The following is a 17,198-nucleotide window of genomic DNA, read 5'->3' as shown; positions in this document are numbered from 1 at the left end:
TATAAATCCCAAAAATGAAGGAAATATGCCCTAGAGGCAATAATAAAGTTATTATTTATTGCCTTATTTCATGATAAATGTTTATCATTCATGCTAGAATTGTATTCACTGGAAACATAAAACATATGTGAATACATAGACAAACATAGTGTCACTAGTGTGGATCTACTTGACTAGCTTGTTGATCAAAGATGGTTGTGTTTCCTAGCCATAGACATGAGTTGTCATTTGATTAACGGGATCACATCATCATAAGAATGATGTGATTGACTTGACCCATTCCGTTAGCTTAGCACTTGATCGTTTAGTATGTTGCTATTGCTTTCTTCATGACTTATGCATGTTCCTATGACTATGAGATTATGCAACTCCCGTTTACCGGAGGAACACTTTGTGTGCTACCAAACGTCACAATGTAACTGGGTGATTATAAAGGAGCTCTACAGGTGTCTCTGAAGGTACATGTTGAGTTGGCATATTTCGAGATTAGGATTTGTCACCCCGATTGTCGGAGAGGTATCTCCGGGCCCTCTCGGTAATGCACATCACTATAAGCCTTGCAAGCAATGTAGCAAATGAGTTAGTTACAGAATGATGCATTACGTAACGAGTAAAGAGACTTGCCGGTAACGAGATTGAACTAGGTATTAGGATACCGACGATCGAATCACGGGCAAGTAACATACCGTTGACAAAGGGAACAACGTATGTTGTTATGCGGTTTGACCGATAAAGATCTTCGTAGAATATGTAGGAGCCAATATAAGCATCCAGGTTCCTCTATTGGTTATTGACCGGAAACGTGTTTCGGTCATGTCTACATAGTTCTCGAACCCGTAGGGTCCGCACGCTTAAGGTTTCGATGACAGTTTTATTATGAGTTTATGAGTTTTGATGTACCAAAGGAGTTTGGAGTCCCAGATGAGATCGGGGACATGACGAGGAGTCTCGAAATGGTCGAGACGTAAAGATCGATATATTGGATGACTATATTCGTACATCGGAAGGGTTCCGAGTGATTCGGGTATTTTCGGGGGTACCGGGGAGTTACGGGAATACGAGGAAGAAGAAATGGGCCTCATGGGCCAAGTGGTGGAAGAGAAGAGGCAGGGCGCGCGCCCCCCTAGCCCAAACTGAATTGAACTAGGGGGCTGGCCCCCCTTTCCTCTTTTTCCTCCCTCTCCTTCCTTCTCCTTCTCCTTCCCTTCCTTCCCCTCTCCTACTTGGACTAGGAAAGAGGGGGGAATCCTACTTGGAGTAGGATTGCCCCCCTTGGGCGCGCCTCCTCCCCTTGGCCGGCCCTCTCCTCCTCCCCCCTTTATATACGGAGGAGGGGGGGGGACCCCATAGACACAACAATTGATCTCTTGATCTCTTAGCCGTGTGCGGTGCCCCCCTCCACCAAAGTCCTTGATAATATTGTAGCGGTGCTTAGGCGAAGCCCTGCGACGGTAGAACATCAAGATCGTCACCACGCCGTCATGCTGACGGAACTCTTCCCCGACATTCTGCTGGATCGGAATCCGGGGATCGTCATCGAGCTGAACGTGTGCTAGAACTCGGAGGTGCCGTAGTTTCGGTGCTTGATCGGTCGGGCCGTGAAGACGTACGACTACATCAACTGCATTGTTCTAACGCTTCCGCTTTCGGTCTACGAGGGTACGTGGACAACACTCTCCCATCTCGTTGCTATGCATCACCATGATTTTGCGTGTGCGTAGGTTTTTTTTTGAAATTACTACGTTCCCCAACAGTGGCATCCGAGCCAGTTTTTATGCATAGATGTTATATGCACGAGTAGAACATAAGTGAGTTATGGGCGATACAAGTCATACTTCTTACCAGCATGTCATACTTTAGTTCGGCGGTATTGTTGGATGAAGCGGCCCGGACCGACATTACGCGTACGCTTATGCGAGACTGATTCTACCGACGCGCTTTGCACACAGGTGGCTGGCGAGTGTCTGTTTCTCCAACTTTAGTTGAACCGAGTGTGGCTACGCCCGGTCCTTGCGAAGGTTAAAACAGCACTAACTTGACGAACTATCGTTGTGGTTTTGATGCGTAGGTAAGAACGGTTCTTGCTTAGCCCGTAGCAGCCACGTAAAATTTGCAACAACAAAGTAGAGGACGTCTAACTTGTTTTTGCAGGGCATGTTGTGATGTGATATGGTCAAGGCGTGATGCTATATTTTATTATATGAGATGATCATGTTTTGTAACCGAGTTATCGGCAACTGGCAGGAGCCATATGGTTGTCGCTTTATTGTATGAAATGCAAGCGCCTTGTAATTGCTTTACTTTATCACTAAGCGGTAGCGATAGTCGTAGAAGCAATAGATGGCGAAACGACAATGATGCTACGATAGAGATCAAGGTGTCGCGCCAGTGACGATGGTGATCACGACGGTGCTTCGGAGATGGAGATCACAAGCACAAGATGATGATGGCCATATCATATCATTTATATTGATTGCATGTGATGTTTATCCTTTATGCATCTTATCTTGCTTTGATTGACGGTAGCATTTTAAGCTGATCTCTCACTAATTATCAAGAAGTGTTCTCCCTGAGTATGCACCGTTGTGAAAGTTCTTCGTGCTGAGACACCACGTGATGATCGGGTGTGATAGGCTCTACGTTCAAATACAACGGGTGCAAAACAGTTGAACACGTGGAATACTCAGGTTAAACTTGACGAGCCTAGCATATACAGATATGGCCTCGGAACACGGAGACCGAAAGGTCGAACGTGAATCATATAGTAGATACGATCAACATAGTGATGTTCACCATTGAAAACTACTCCATCTCACGTGATGACTGGACATGGTATAGTTGATTTGGATCACGTGATCACTTAGATGACTAGAGAGATGTTTGTCTAAGTGGGAGTTCTTAGGTAATATGATTAGTTGAACTTAAATTTATCATGAACTTAGTCCTGGTAGTGTTTTGCAAATTATGTTGTAGATCAATAGCTCGCGTTGTTGCTTTCATATGTTTATTTTGATATGTTCCTAGAGAAAAATTGTGTAGAAAAATGTTAGTAGCAATGATGCGGATTGGATCCGTGATCTGAGGTTTATCCTCATTGCTGCACAGAAGAATTATGTCCTTGATGCACCGCTAGGTGACAGACCTATTGCAGGAGCAGATGCAGACGTTATGAATGTTTGGCTAGCTCAATACGATGACTACTTGATAGTTTAGTGCACCATGCTTAACTGCTTAGAATCGGGACTTCAAAGACATTTTGAACGTCATGGACCATATGAGATGTTCCAGGAGTTGAAGTTAATATTTCAAGCAAATACCCGAGTTGAGAGATATGAAGTCTCCAACAAGTTCTATAGCTAAAAGATGGAGGAGAATCGCTCAACTAGTGAGCATATGCTCATATTGTCTGGGTACTACAATCGCTTGAATCAAGTGGGAGTTAATCTTCCAGATAAGATAGTGATTGACAGAGTTCTCTAGTCACCATCACCAAGTTACTAGAACTTCGTGATAAACTATAGTATGCAAGGGATGACGAAAACGATTCCCGAGCTCTTCGTGATGTTGAAATCGACGAAGGTAAAGTTGATATCAGTGTAAAGCACATGAAGAAACTCCATAAAAGATGGATTTTCGGAATCACTTGGTTATGAATCATTTGATGCTTGCGAACCGTGCCTTTTGGGCAAGATGACTAAAACTCCGTTCTCCAGAACAATGGAACGAGCCACTGACTTGTTGGAAATAATACATACCGATGTATGTGGTCCAATGAGTGTTGATGCTCATGGCGAGTATCATTATTTTCTGACCTTCGCAAATGAGTTAAGCAGATATGAGTATATCTACTTGATGAAACATAAGTCTGAAACAGTTGAAAGGTTCAAAGAATTTCAGAGTGAATTGGAGAATCATCGTAACAAGAAAATAAAGTTTCTACGATCTGATCGTGGAGTAGAATATTTGAGTTACGAGTTTGGCCTTCATATAAAACAATGTGGAATAGTTTCACAACTCACGCCACATGGAACACCACAGCGTAATTGTGTGTCCGAATGTCATAACCGTACTTTATTGGATATGGTGCGATCTATGATGTATCTTACAGATTTACCACTATCATTTTGGGGTTATGCATTAGAGACAACTGCATTCACGTTAAATAGGACACCATCTAAATTCATTGAGACGACACCGTATGAACTATGGTTTAGCAATAAACCTAACTGTCGTTTCTTAAAGTTTGGAGTTGCGGTGCTTATGTGAAAAAGTTTCAACCCGATAAGCTCGAACCCAAAACCAATAAATGCGTCTTCATAGGATACCCAAAGGAGATTGTTGGGTACACCTTCTATCACAGATTCGAAGGCAAGACATTTGTTTCAAAGAATGGATCCTTTCTAGAGAAGGAGTTTCTCTCGAAGAAGTGAGTGGGAGGAAAGTAGATCTTGATGAGGTAACTGTACCCGCTCCTTTATTGGAAAATAGTTCATCACAGAAACCGGTTCCTGTGACGACTACACCAATAAGTGAGGAAGCTAATGATGACGATCATGAAACTTCAGAACAAGTCACTACAGAACCTCGTAGGTCAACCAGAGTAAGATCCGCGCCAGAGTGGTACGGTAATCCTATTTTGGAGGTCATGTTACTTGACCATGGCGAACCTATGAACTATGAGGAAGCGTTGATGAGCCCAGATTCCACAAAATGGCTTGAAGCCATGAAATCTGAGATGGGATCCATGTATGAGAACAAAGTGTGGACTTTGGTTGACTTGCCCGATGATCGGCAAGCCATCGAGAATAAATGGATTTTTAAGAAAAAGACTGACGCTGATGGTAATGTTACTTTCTACAAAGCTCGAGTTGTCGCAAAAAGGTTTTTGACAAGTTCAAGGTGTTGACTACAATGGGATTTTCTCAACTGTAGCGATGCTTAAGTCTGTCCAAATCATGTTAGCAATTGCCATATTTTATGAAATCTGGCAAATGGATGTCAAAACTGCATTCCTTAATGGTTTTCATAAAGAAGAGTTGTATATGATGCAACCAGAAGGTTTTGTCACTCCTAAAGGTGCTAACAAAATGTGCAAGCTCCAGCGATCCATCTATGGACTGGTGCAAGCATCTCAGAGTTGGAATATACGCTTTGATAAGTTGATTAAAGCATATAGTTTTATACGGACTTGCAGTGAAGCCTGTATTTACAATAAAGTGAGTGGGAGCACTACAGCCTTTCTGATAAGTATATGTGAATGACATATTGTTGATCAGAAATGATGTAGAATTTTTCTGGAAAGCATAAAGAAGTGTTTGAAAGGAGTTCTTTAAAAAGGACCTCAATAAAGCTACTTACATATTGAGCATCAAGATCTATTGAGATAGATCAAGACGCTTGATAAGATTTTCAATGAGTACATACCTTGATAAGATTTTGAAGTAGTTCAAAATGGAATAGTCAAAGAAAGAGTTCTTGCATGTGTTGCAAAAGGTGTGAAATTGAGTAAGACTCAAATCCCGACCATGGCAGAAAATAGAAAAGAGAATGAAAGTCATTCCCTATGCCTCAATCACAGGTTCTATAAAGTATGCTATGTACCAGACCCATTGTATACCTTGCTCTGATTTTGGCAAGGGAGTACAATAGTGATCTAGGAGTAGATCACTGGACATTGGTCAAGAATATCCTTAGTAAGGACTAAGGAAATATTTTCTCGATTATGGAGGTGATAAAAGAGCCCGTCGTAAAGAGTTACATCGGTGCAAGCTTTTACACCGATCCAGATGACTCTAAGTCTCAATCTGGATACATATTGAAAGTAGGAGCAATTAGCTAGAGTAGCTCCGTGCAGAGCATTGTAGACATAGAATATTTGCAAAATACATACGACTCTGATTGTGACAGTCCCGTTGACTAAGATTCTCTCACGAGCAAAACATGATCATACCTTAGTACTCTTTGGTTGTTAATCACATAACGATGTGAACTAGATTATTGACTCTAGTAACCCTTTGGGTGTTGATCACATGACGATGTGAACTATGGGTATTAATCACATACAGATGTGAATATTGGTGTTAAATCACATGGTGGTGTGAACTAGATAATTGACTCTAGTGCAAGTGGGAGACTGAAGGAAATATGCCCTAGAGACAATAATAAAGTTGACGAAGGTAAAGTTGATATCAGTGTAAAGTTGATATCGTGATGTTGATAATGATAGTGCAACTTATTTGTGGCACTGCCGTTTGGGACTACATCAACACTCTCCGCTATCATTGCTTTCGGTCTATGAGGGTACGTGGACAACACTCTCCCCTCTCGTTGCTATGCATCACCATGATCTTGTGTGTGCGTATGAATTTTTTTGAAATTACTACGTCCCCCAACAAAAAACACATTGGATGCTGCCCTTGTAATGTCCATTTTAGATCGGCGAATAATAAGTTAGCGAATAACGCCGGTATCCCTCTTAGTCATTTTAAGTACCAGGAGGGTATGAGCCAACAAGAGACAATAAAAAGATTTATACAGGGTCTTAATCTAAAAAGAAACCTTAGGATGGGGCCTTGCTGCACGTCTGCGCCTTTGTCTCTGTTGTGCCGTATCCTGTAAGGATATAACACGGTAGTCATCTGTGAAAAAGAAAAACTCAGTGAAAAGAATCTTTTTGTATGACCATGCATAACGTCGGTTAAACTTGATGAATCGTGAAAATTCAATTTCTTGAGTGTGAATATGATCCAGCCGAACAATGGATTCTTTTCGTGCGGGCAGCCCCTAGCACCACATATGGGGGTATAGTCATTAGTCAAGCTCAGGTTTATCTGGGCTGTTGCAAATAGTGGTGCGACGGACACGTCTAGCCTTGTCCGTGGTCTCGACGACCGATTAGTTACTTGGGTTGGAGAGGCCAGTCAGTGGTTCGGCTGCTAGAGCTGCCACATATTCTTCCGCCCGCAGGGAACGCTCTGTATTTCTGCTAATTGTGATGATGCCACGTGGACCGGGTATCTTAAGTTTAAGATAAGCATAATGCAGAACTGCATTGAAACGAGCGAAGGCCATTCTACCGATTAGTGCATGGTAGCCGCTTCAGAATGGAGTGATGTCGAAGATTAGTTCTTCGCTTCGGAAGTTGTCGGGAGAACCGAATACAACCTCTAGTGTTAGAGAGCCCGTGCAGCGGGCCTCTACGCCTGGTATTACTCCCTTAAAGGTAGTATTGCATTGGCTTATTCTTGACGGGTCTATCCCCATCTTAAGGACAGTGTCCTGATATATCAGATTAAGACTACTGCCGCCGTCCATGAGGACTCGGGTGAGATGGTATTCGTCAATTATTGGGTCGAGCACCAAGGAAGCTGAACCTCCATGCTGGATACTAGTCGGATGATCCCTGTGATCGAAAGTGATCGGGCAGGCCGACCATGCGTTGAATTTGGGGGCGACTGGTTCTACAGCGTATACGTCTCGGAGTGCTCGTTTGCGCTTCCTCTTTGGTATGTGGGTTGCGTAAATCATGTTTACTGTTTTGACCTCTGGTGGAAATTTTTCTGTCCCCCAGTGTTCGGCTAGCAAGGTTTGTCCTCGTCTTCACTTGGCGGCTCCCTCCCCTTGTGTTCGGCGATTAGCTTGCTGGCCTGCTTGAAGACCTGGCATTCTCTGTTGGTGTGATTCGCAGGTTTCTCAGGGGTGCCATGAATCTAACATGATCTGTCTAGAATTTTGTTTAGGCTGCACGGTCCATCTCTACTGCCTTTAAATGGCTTTTTCCGTTGACCGGGTCGAGAGCCCCTGAATCCGGCGTTTACCATGGTGTTGTCTGGGTTGTCTCCATTATTTCGACGCTTCTTTTTATTGCGCCGCGGCTTCCCATTGCCGTCCCTGATTTCGGATGTGCCTGGGTCGCTGCTGCCGCTGCCGGCCAACCAACTGTCCTTGCCTGCGCAAAAGCGGGTCATAAGGCTTATTAGGGCTGCCATTGTCCTTGGTTTTTCCTAGCCGAGGTGTCTGGAGAGCCATTCGTCCCGGACACTGTGTTTGAAAGCCACTAAGGCTTCAGCATCCGAGCAATCGACGATTTGGTTCTTATTGGTGAGAAATCTGTTCCAAAGCTTACAGGCTAACTCTTCGGGTTGTTGGATTATGTGACTTAAATCGTCTGCGTCCGGAGGTCGGACATAGGTCCCATGAAAATTAGCCCTGAAAGCGTCCTCAAGTTCCTCCCAACTTCCAATTGAGTTTTCGGGGAGGCTTTTCAACCAGTGCCGAGCTGGTCCTTTGAACTCTAGGGGCAGGTATTTGATGGCGTGGTGATCGTCTCCGCGAGCCATATGGATGTGAAGAATAAAGTCCTCAATCCATACTGCAGGGTCTGTCATTCCGTCGTATGCCTCTATGTTTACGGGTTTAAATCCCTCTGGAAATTCATGATCGAGCACCTCATCGGTGAAGCACAGGGGGTGCGCGGCACCCCTGTATTTGGATGTGTCGTAGCATGCTTCCGACAGATGTAGTGTTCGGTGTTGATTCCGAGCTGGTATTCGATTGTTTTGGTGGTCGTGATCCTACGTAGGAGCACAGTTCCTAGATCCATAGATGGACCTGGCCATACCTGCTCTTTTGTCCAGGTGCTCACGTAGATCGTGTGTTGACTTGTGTGCGGCGTCATTAGCCACTCTGTCTCGGCCACGGGGTGGTCGGTCCGGGAGATCGTCCATATTATTTTTCGGCGGGATGGGCTCTATAGCCTCGTCATCAAATTCGGGCAGCAGCTTGCGCTTTGGGTAGCTCTTTGTGTGGTGATCGCCACTGTATTTTTCGTTAGTGTCGAGCACTTTATTCCATCTGTGGTTGAGCGTATCCTGCGCAGCCTTAAGCCTTTGCTTCTGCTTCTTCAATCTCCTTGCGGTGGCGATAAGCCTTTTGTGGAGGTTCTCTTGTTCCAAGTGCTTTTCCAGGATGATGAGTGCATCATCGTCCGGACTGTTCTCCTCTCCGGAGATAGGTTTATAAGTTTTATCTTTGGCATCGCTGTGATCGAACAGCGGCCCCGGACTATGTTCGTCGTCCCCTGGCTCATCCTGCTCCATCGCTGGGTCCATGGGGTCGCCGTTACCATTGGAGTCATCCGGGGTATTATCTTTCTTGTGTCATTATTGCTGTTTTTGCTGTGGCGGGATTTAGAGCGGCGCCGCTGACGTCGGTGCTTTGGTTGCTTCTCAAGAGGACTATCGTCCGTTGCATCCTTCCATTCCTTGACGTTGTTTTCTTTGGGTGTGTCCACCATGTATATATCATATGATGAGGTGGCTGCCCAACGCCTTGTGGGCGGTGGTTCCTGTTCTTCTTCGGCATCGTCATTCATACCGTCGATGACTTCAGAGTCGAAATCAAGCATGTCGGTTGAGTCGTCGACAGTGGCTATTAAGTGGGTGGTGGGTGAGTAATGAATTTCTTCGTCATCTACTTCCCACTCAAGCCGGACATAGTTCGGCCAAGAGTCTCCTGAAAGGGAGAGAGATTTTAATGAGTTTAGCACGTCGCCCAAGGGCGAGTGCTGAAAGATATCCACGGAGGTAAACTCCATGATCGGTGCCCAATCAGGTTCGATGGGCACGAATGTATGCGGTTCGGAGCCTATGGCCGGAGATGAGTCCAAGGGTCCGATGACGCAGACCTCATTGGAGGTGAAGTCTGTGTTCGGCTCTATCGCCGCTGGGTGTGCGGCCTCCATGGCAGGGTCCATCCACCTGTCCTCGGATGGCACGATCTACTCCGGATTTGGAGCCGGGGCAGTTACAGGTGTGATTTCCTGAATGTCGTCCGATGGCAGATCTAAGTCATGCTCATCGTGACTGTACAGTGCACCTCTCATGAGCTCGAGTCCGTCGAAGATCAAGTCTCCGCGTATGTCGGCGGTGTAGTTTAGGCTTCCAAACCTGACCTGATGGCCAGGGGTGCAGCTATCGATCTGCTCTAGATGGCCAAGCGAGTTGGCCCGCAATGTGAAGCTGCCAGATACGAAGATCTGTCCGAGGAGGAAAACCTCACCCTGGATTGCATCGTTGTGGATGATTGGAGGAGCCATACAGCCTTACCATGACGACACAGTGGAACTCTCAATGAAAGCACCAATGTTGGTGTCAAAACCGGCGGATCTCGGGTAGGGGGTCCCGAACTGTGCGTCTAAGGCTGATGGTAACAGGAGGTGGGGGACACAATGTTTACCCAGGTTCGGGTCCTCTCTATGGAGGTAATACCCTACTTCCTTCTTGATTGATCTTGATGATATGAGTATTACAAGAGTTGATCTACCACGAGATCGTAGAGGCTAAACCCTAGAAGCTAGCCTATGATTCTGATTGTTGTTCTACGGACTAAACCCTCAGGTTTATATAGATACCGGAGGGGGCTAGGGTTACACAGAGTCGGTTACAGAGAAGGAAATCTACGTATCCGAATTGCCAAGCTTGCCTTCCACGCAAAGGAGAGTCCCACCCGGACACGGGACGAAGTCTTCAATCTTGTATCTTCATAGTCCAACAGTCTGGCACAAGTACATAGTCCGGCTGTCTGAGGACCCCCTAATCCAGGACTCCCTCAGTGGCAAAAGTGAAATGTCAAATTCTAGAGTGGAATAAGCAAAGTGGTCAAAAGCTAGAGTGGCAAAACCTGAATTGCTTGAGGACAAGCAAAGGTTTAAACTTGGGGGAGTTGATACATCTCCAACGTATCTACTTTTTCTCACGCTTTTCCTCTTGTTTTGGACTCTAATTTGCATCATTTGGATGAAACTAACCCCGGACTGACAATGTTTTCAGCAGAACTACCATGGTGTTGTTTTTGTGCAGAAATGAAAGTTCTCGGAATGGAACAAAACTTTACAAGGATTTTTTATACCAATAATAAGAATTTCTGGAGCCAAGACCCACCAGAGAGGGGGCCCTGGGTGGGCACAACCCACCAGGGTGCGCCCCCCTCTCCTGGCGCACCCATGTGGGTTGTACCCACCTGGTGGCCCCGCTGACGACCCCCCTAATACTATTAAATCACATATTTCCAGAAAAAAATCAAGGAGAAGGAATTATCACGATCCATGAGATGGAGCTGCCGCCAAGCCCTGTTCTTCCTCAGGAGGGCAAATCTGGAGTTCGTTCGGGGCTCCGGAGAGGGGGATCTTAGTTCTTTGTCATCACCAACCAATCTCCGTCGCCAATTCCATGATGCTCCCCACCGGTAGTGAGTAATTCCTTCGTAGGCTCGCTGGTCGGTGAGGAGTTGGATGAGATTAATCATGTAATCAAGTTGGTTTTGTTAGGGCCCGATCCCTAGTATCCACTATGTTCTTAGATTGATGTTGCTATGACTTTGCCATGCTTAATGCTTGTCACTTTGGGTCTGCTGCTAGGTCTCATCCTAGTACTGCCAGCTCGGCGTCCTTTGGGCGTTTTGCTCGTTTTATTGGCAAGGCCCACTCTGCCATGATGAAGGCGTTCTCCTTCAACTGCACACACAACCATGATGTTGTCACTCACTTGATCACTTCCAAGAATGCCTTTAAGTCTCGTCTCCGTGACTCTGGGGCTACTAATGTGAGTGACGATGAGCGTCTTCTGGCGGCTCCTCCTTCCGACTTTGGTTTTCCTTCGGGGCCTGAGTGGGCTGATTTCCTCGACAATGCTGGTGGTAGTGGAGCTCCTAATGATGATGATGATGATGACCTGTGACTGTCTGTGGGTTCTCTCTGTCCCTTTTGGGTAGTTATTGCCAAGGGGGAGAACTACTACTAGCTATCTATGTTCTTATGTGGAACCATTATGTTTTGAGTTGGTATATGACTTTATATCTATGTCTTATGTTGTAATGTTGAACCACTATGTCCTATGAATGATGAGATATTACGATATTATGGTGATGTGCTTATATGATGATGGTTTTAATTGAGTTTTTTGTGATATTTTTCTCATATATTCTCAATGGTTGTCTCTATGAGGGGGAGCTCTCCATATAATGTTTGCAATAATTATGTTTGAGAGGGGGAGCTCTTAAATAAATTTTTCTTAAAGCATAAAACAACCTTATTTCTTTTGTACTATGTGTATATTGTCATCAACTACCAAAAAGGGGGAGATTGGAAGTGTAATCATGCCCTTAATATTATTTTGATGTTGATGACAATATACTCATAGGGGACTAACAAAGTTTGTCAAGTATATCTCAGGTTTTAGTCCCCTCGGAATCAATTGTGTGTGTGGATTATGATTTTGGAAATATTTAACTTCATCAAGAACGAAGAAACAAGACTATTTTTATGTTTATTCTTGAGTATAGGGATCCCGCACTATTAAGAGGGGAACATGGGGTCTTGTGAGAGTCTTGCTCAAAATCTTCTTCAAACTCATTATCTGATCTTCATCTCTGTCGGACGACCGGTACTCACCGGACGTCCGGCTCCTCCTATATAGAGCCAAAACATCGAACGTCCGGTATTCACTGGACGTCCGGCAATCTTTCATCAGAGCCAAAACATCGGATTTCCGGGACCCTCCAGTCATCCGGTACATTCTATGCAGTGGCAAAACATCGGACGTCCGGTCCCTATCGGATGTCCGGTGTCTGCCGAGCCCTCGTTTGTCTGATATTCTTTGCTCGTCCGATACTTTCTCCACCGAGCCTAAACATTGGACATCCGGGAGTCCCCGGTCGTCCGGTACCTTCTATGCCGTGCCAAAACATCGGAAGTCTGGTTCCTGTCGGACGTCCAGTGTCTGCCGAGCCCTCGGTCAACCATTGTGCATCGGACGTCTGACGCTGCAGTGCTATTTTGGGTTCCAGCGACCACTTATTGAGGCATACTATAAATATCTCTCTCCTATCCCGTGTGTGGGTTGACCATTCACTTCAAACATCCTCAAGAAGACATTTCACTCTCTCTCTCTCTCTCTCTCTCTCTGTGTCCAACACCAAATTTTAGATCCTAAGGGATTTGAGAGCATTTGAGAGAAGTTGTCCACCCAAGTGATAGATCCACTCCTTCCGCTTCTTTGCACCAAAGGAATTCTTGATTTGAGCAAGTCTTGAGCTTTTCCCCATCGTTCTTGTTACTTTTGGAGGTTGGAGACTCCTAGGCGGTAGGAGTCTTTTGGAGAGGAATCGGCCATTGTGATTACCCCCGGAAAGTTTGTGAGGGTTTGGAGACCACCCCAAGGTCTACCACTAGTGGTTGAGAAATGCCTTCGTGGTGTTGTCTCAAAGGGAGAATAGGGCGAGCCTTCGTGGCGTTGGTGTGCCTTCCTGGTAACATCCACCTCTCTAACGGTGACGTAGCTTCCCTCCAAGGAAGTGAACATTGGCATACATCCTCGTCTCTCGGAGTTGCAGTTATTCCTAACCCTAACTCTCTACTTGTGGTTACTTGTCTCTTAGTCTTTACTTATATCATATTGTGCTTACCCGTCACTTACTTGTGTTACTTGTTTTCCTTGCTTAGCACTTAGCATCATACTTGCAATTGTTAGGCTAAACTTCATATTCCGCATTATTGCCTAAAAATTGCTAAGTAACAATTAAAATTTGTAACTGTACCTATTCACCCCCCCTCTAGGTCCATCTCAATCCTTTCAAGGGGGTATGGAGATCATGGCTCATCCTTCGCAAGCAGACATGGATCTGGCGATTGCATTGGACAACGAGGATGATCAGATGGATGACGAGGAGCTTTTCGATGCTGATGCTGGGGAGGATCTACCGCTGCTCAGATTGGAGGCCAAGCCGGGCTACAAGACTGCCCCAACTGTGGTGGAGGAGTATGAGATCAACCCTCAGTTTGAGCAGAATGCTCAATGGTCCCACCAACGCGTGGCTCGTCATCTTAAGCGTCTCCAACCCCCTTCTAGCAAGTGATGAGGATCCAACATGTGGATGCCCATCGTTAAATGAAAAGGTTTATGTTATTTGAATGTGCTTAATGAATTGGTCTATGCTACATTTTGGATTTTGTATGTTCTAAGGGTTTTTGCATGTGTGCATCGTGCAAAACTTAACTAAAGTAGCAACAACATGCAAAACTTACCAAAAATAGCAACATGCAAAACTTACCAAAAATAGGAACATGCAAAACTTACTTAAAAGGGATCCATGCACAAGGAATTTATGTTGCGAAGTTTTTTTTCAAAATTTAGGTATTGCAAGTCCATGATTTTTCGTAGTAACTAGTTCACACAAAAGGTCTCCATGCACAAGGATTTCATTTTTTAGGCTTTTTCATTTTCTCTTATCCCTTTCCTCTTACCCCACCACTTGTTCACTCTCTCCCAGTCTCATCCCCTTTTCCCCTCCGCCGCCCACTGCAGCATTCCCGACAACGCGCTCCGGCACCACTCCCAGTTGATGTGCTCCACACCTCCACCGACGTGCGGCAACCCCAACACCCTACCGGCGTCGCGCCCCGCACTACCTCCCGGCGTCACGTGCCCCACGCCCCCGCTATTATGCGGCACGCAACACTCCGGTGATGCGGATGCACAACACCCTGCGATGATGGAGACCTCTAGGCGGCTAGGCTGAGTGGCCTATGGCGGATTGGTGTTGGGTGAGGCAAAGTTGCCTATGGCAGTCGAGTTGTGATGGGCACTGCGCGGAAACGGGGAGGATGCCGTTGTGCCTCACTGCCGTCGCGTGATCCGACGAGAGGCTCTGAGCAACTGAAGAATGAGGGAGGGCTCTACATCGACGACCCCCGCGATGACAGCAAGAACCACCGCACATCTGTTGTTTCCCGACACGTTGGTCATGAGCTCCCATCTGTCTCCCGATGGGGTCCGGCCTGAGCACGTCCGCAGCAGCTATTGCAGGTTCATTAGGGTAGAATCAGACGACAACAGATGAGGTCAAGGACTGGGACCCAACTCGACCTTGACCATTACGACGGCGCACTGCACAAGCTCCCTGTGCTATCTACATCCATTTGCAGGTAGCACCTTTGCTCAACCTTTGTTTCTTCATTTTTGTTAGTTTATCTCTTCAGTTGCCATGTGATTACCCCAGGAATGCAGAACATATTTTTTTAGGATTCTCATATTAGTGCAATTTTTATAGTTTTGCCATGATGTGTTGCCATGGAACTAAAACAATGTTGTGTTTTGCCATGTATATTTATGATTTGTTGCTATGGCAACTAGAAGCTGATGGAACTAAAATAATGTTTGTGTTTTTTCCATGTTAAATTTATTGATGTGTGTGCCATGGAACTAAATGAATGTTGTGTTTGCGGTGTAAATTTATAGAAGTGTTGCCATGGAAACTACACGCTTTTGTTGCCATGTATTTAGTTTTTTTGTTAATTTCTTAGGTCTGGTTGCCATGGCAACAAGAAACTTATGCTGCCATGATGACAACATTTATTGTGCTCCTTGCCTACCTATCCAAACAATGTTGCCATGGCAATTTTTTGCATTTTCGTTTTGAGAAAATGGCAGTTTGTTATCTTCTAACTTTGCTTTACCCATGGCAAAACTTATGACCCTTTTGCCATGTTATTTTCTCACACAAGAAAATTAGTGTAATTGTTTTTTGTAATTCAGGGAAAATATACTATTTATACCATGGCAAGTTTTTAGGAATTATTGAATTTTCCATGTGCCCGTGGATATTTTGCTAAATTTGCCATCCTATATTTTGTGTTTTAAAGAACAGGCCTCCTAATTTTTTGAAGTCCCCTTTTTTCATTTTTTGAAAATTTCCCATTTTTTTATAGAAAAAAATTCTTAAAACTTGCCATGTGTGCATTGCAAATTCCCTAGATTTTCTATTGCTTTCATAGAATCCATTTTTCGTATATTTGCCATGTACCCTTTTTTCAAATCCCCTCAAAAGTTGCCAAGTGTTTTCTAGAGAAGAACTTCTTTAGTTTTTCCATGTGCCCAATTGCAAATTCCCATCTTTTTGAAAGAACTATATCCCTAAGTTTTGCCATCCTCTACACATGAATATAAATCTCTATTTTTGCTATGTCACCATTACCAATTTCCAAAAAATTACCATGCGTTTTTTCAGAGAAACAAACTCATCAATTGCGGGTTTTTAACCCTTGTGCACTTTTCCTAACTACATGACAAGCATCTTTGTGTGCATCATGGCAATTTACACTTCTTTTTTCCACCATGGAGAAACTTACATATTTTTTCCATTAGTGTATGTTTTAAGGACCTATGGCATTTTTTTTTCTTATTTGCAATATGGGAAAATAGCTTTTTATGGGACAATGGTAAATTTAGTGTATCGATCATGGCAACTATGGTCTATGCATCATGAAAATTTTAGTGTTTTTACCATGGATTTTTTTTAACATTTAGTCTATGTATCATGGCATTTTTTTGCTTTGTGGACCACAACAAATTTATTTAATGGCCCATGGCAACTTTTGTCTATGCACCATGGCAAATTTAGTGTATGTACCATGGCATTTTTTTAATTTTTAAAATTGGCCATGACAAATTTTCTTTTTATACCACAACAAATTAGCCCCATGGCAACTATAGTCTACGCATCATGACAAATTTTATGTATCTACCATGAATATTTTTATTTAAAATTGACCATGGCAAATTTGCTTTCTAAACCACAGCAAATTTAGGCCCATGGCAACTATAGTATATGCAACATGGCAAATTTAGTGTATGTACGATGGCAATTTAATTTTTTGAATTTATCTATGTATCATGGAAATTTTTGCTTTCTAGACCACGGCAAATTTAGCCCATGGCAACTATAGTCTACGCGTCATGGCAAATCTAGTATATGTACCATGACTTTTTAAAATTTTAAAATTGCATCATGGGAAATTTCATGTCTGTCTTTGTTCATAAACAATGAAAAATGTATACTGTATAAATGCTCTACATGACAAAATTCATGTGATTTTACCATGTCACCTTTTTATTTAAAAACATGGCAAACTTGCCATGGCAATTTAAGATGTCCAAAAACATGACAAAGTTATAGATGTTCAATGCCATGGCAACTAAAGACATTCAAAACATGGCAAACTTGCCATGGCAACTTAAGATTTGCAAAAAAACATGGCAAAATTCTTTTAATTAAGTTTGTTAAAAAACATGGCAAACATGGCAAACTTCTTTAATTAAGATGTTCAAAAACATGGCAAACTTGCCATGGCAACTAAAGATGTT

Source organism: Triticum dicoccoides, chromosome 1B (genome assembly GCF_002162155.2).
Source record: "Triticum dicoccoides isolate Atlit2015 ecotype Zavitan chromosome 1B, WEW_v2.0, whole genome shotgun sequence".
Classification (NCBI taxonomy): Eukaryota; Viridiplantae; Streptophyta; class Magnoliopsida; order Poales; family Poaceae; genus Triticum; species Triticum dicoccoides.
Note: the sequence above shows the minus strand (reverse complement) of the source record.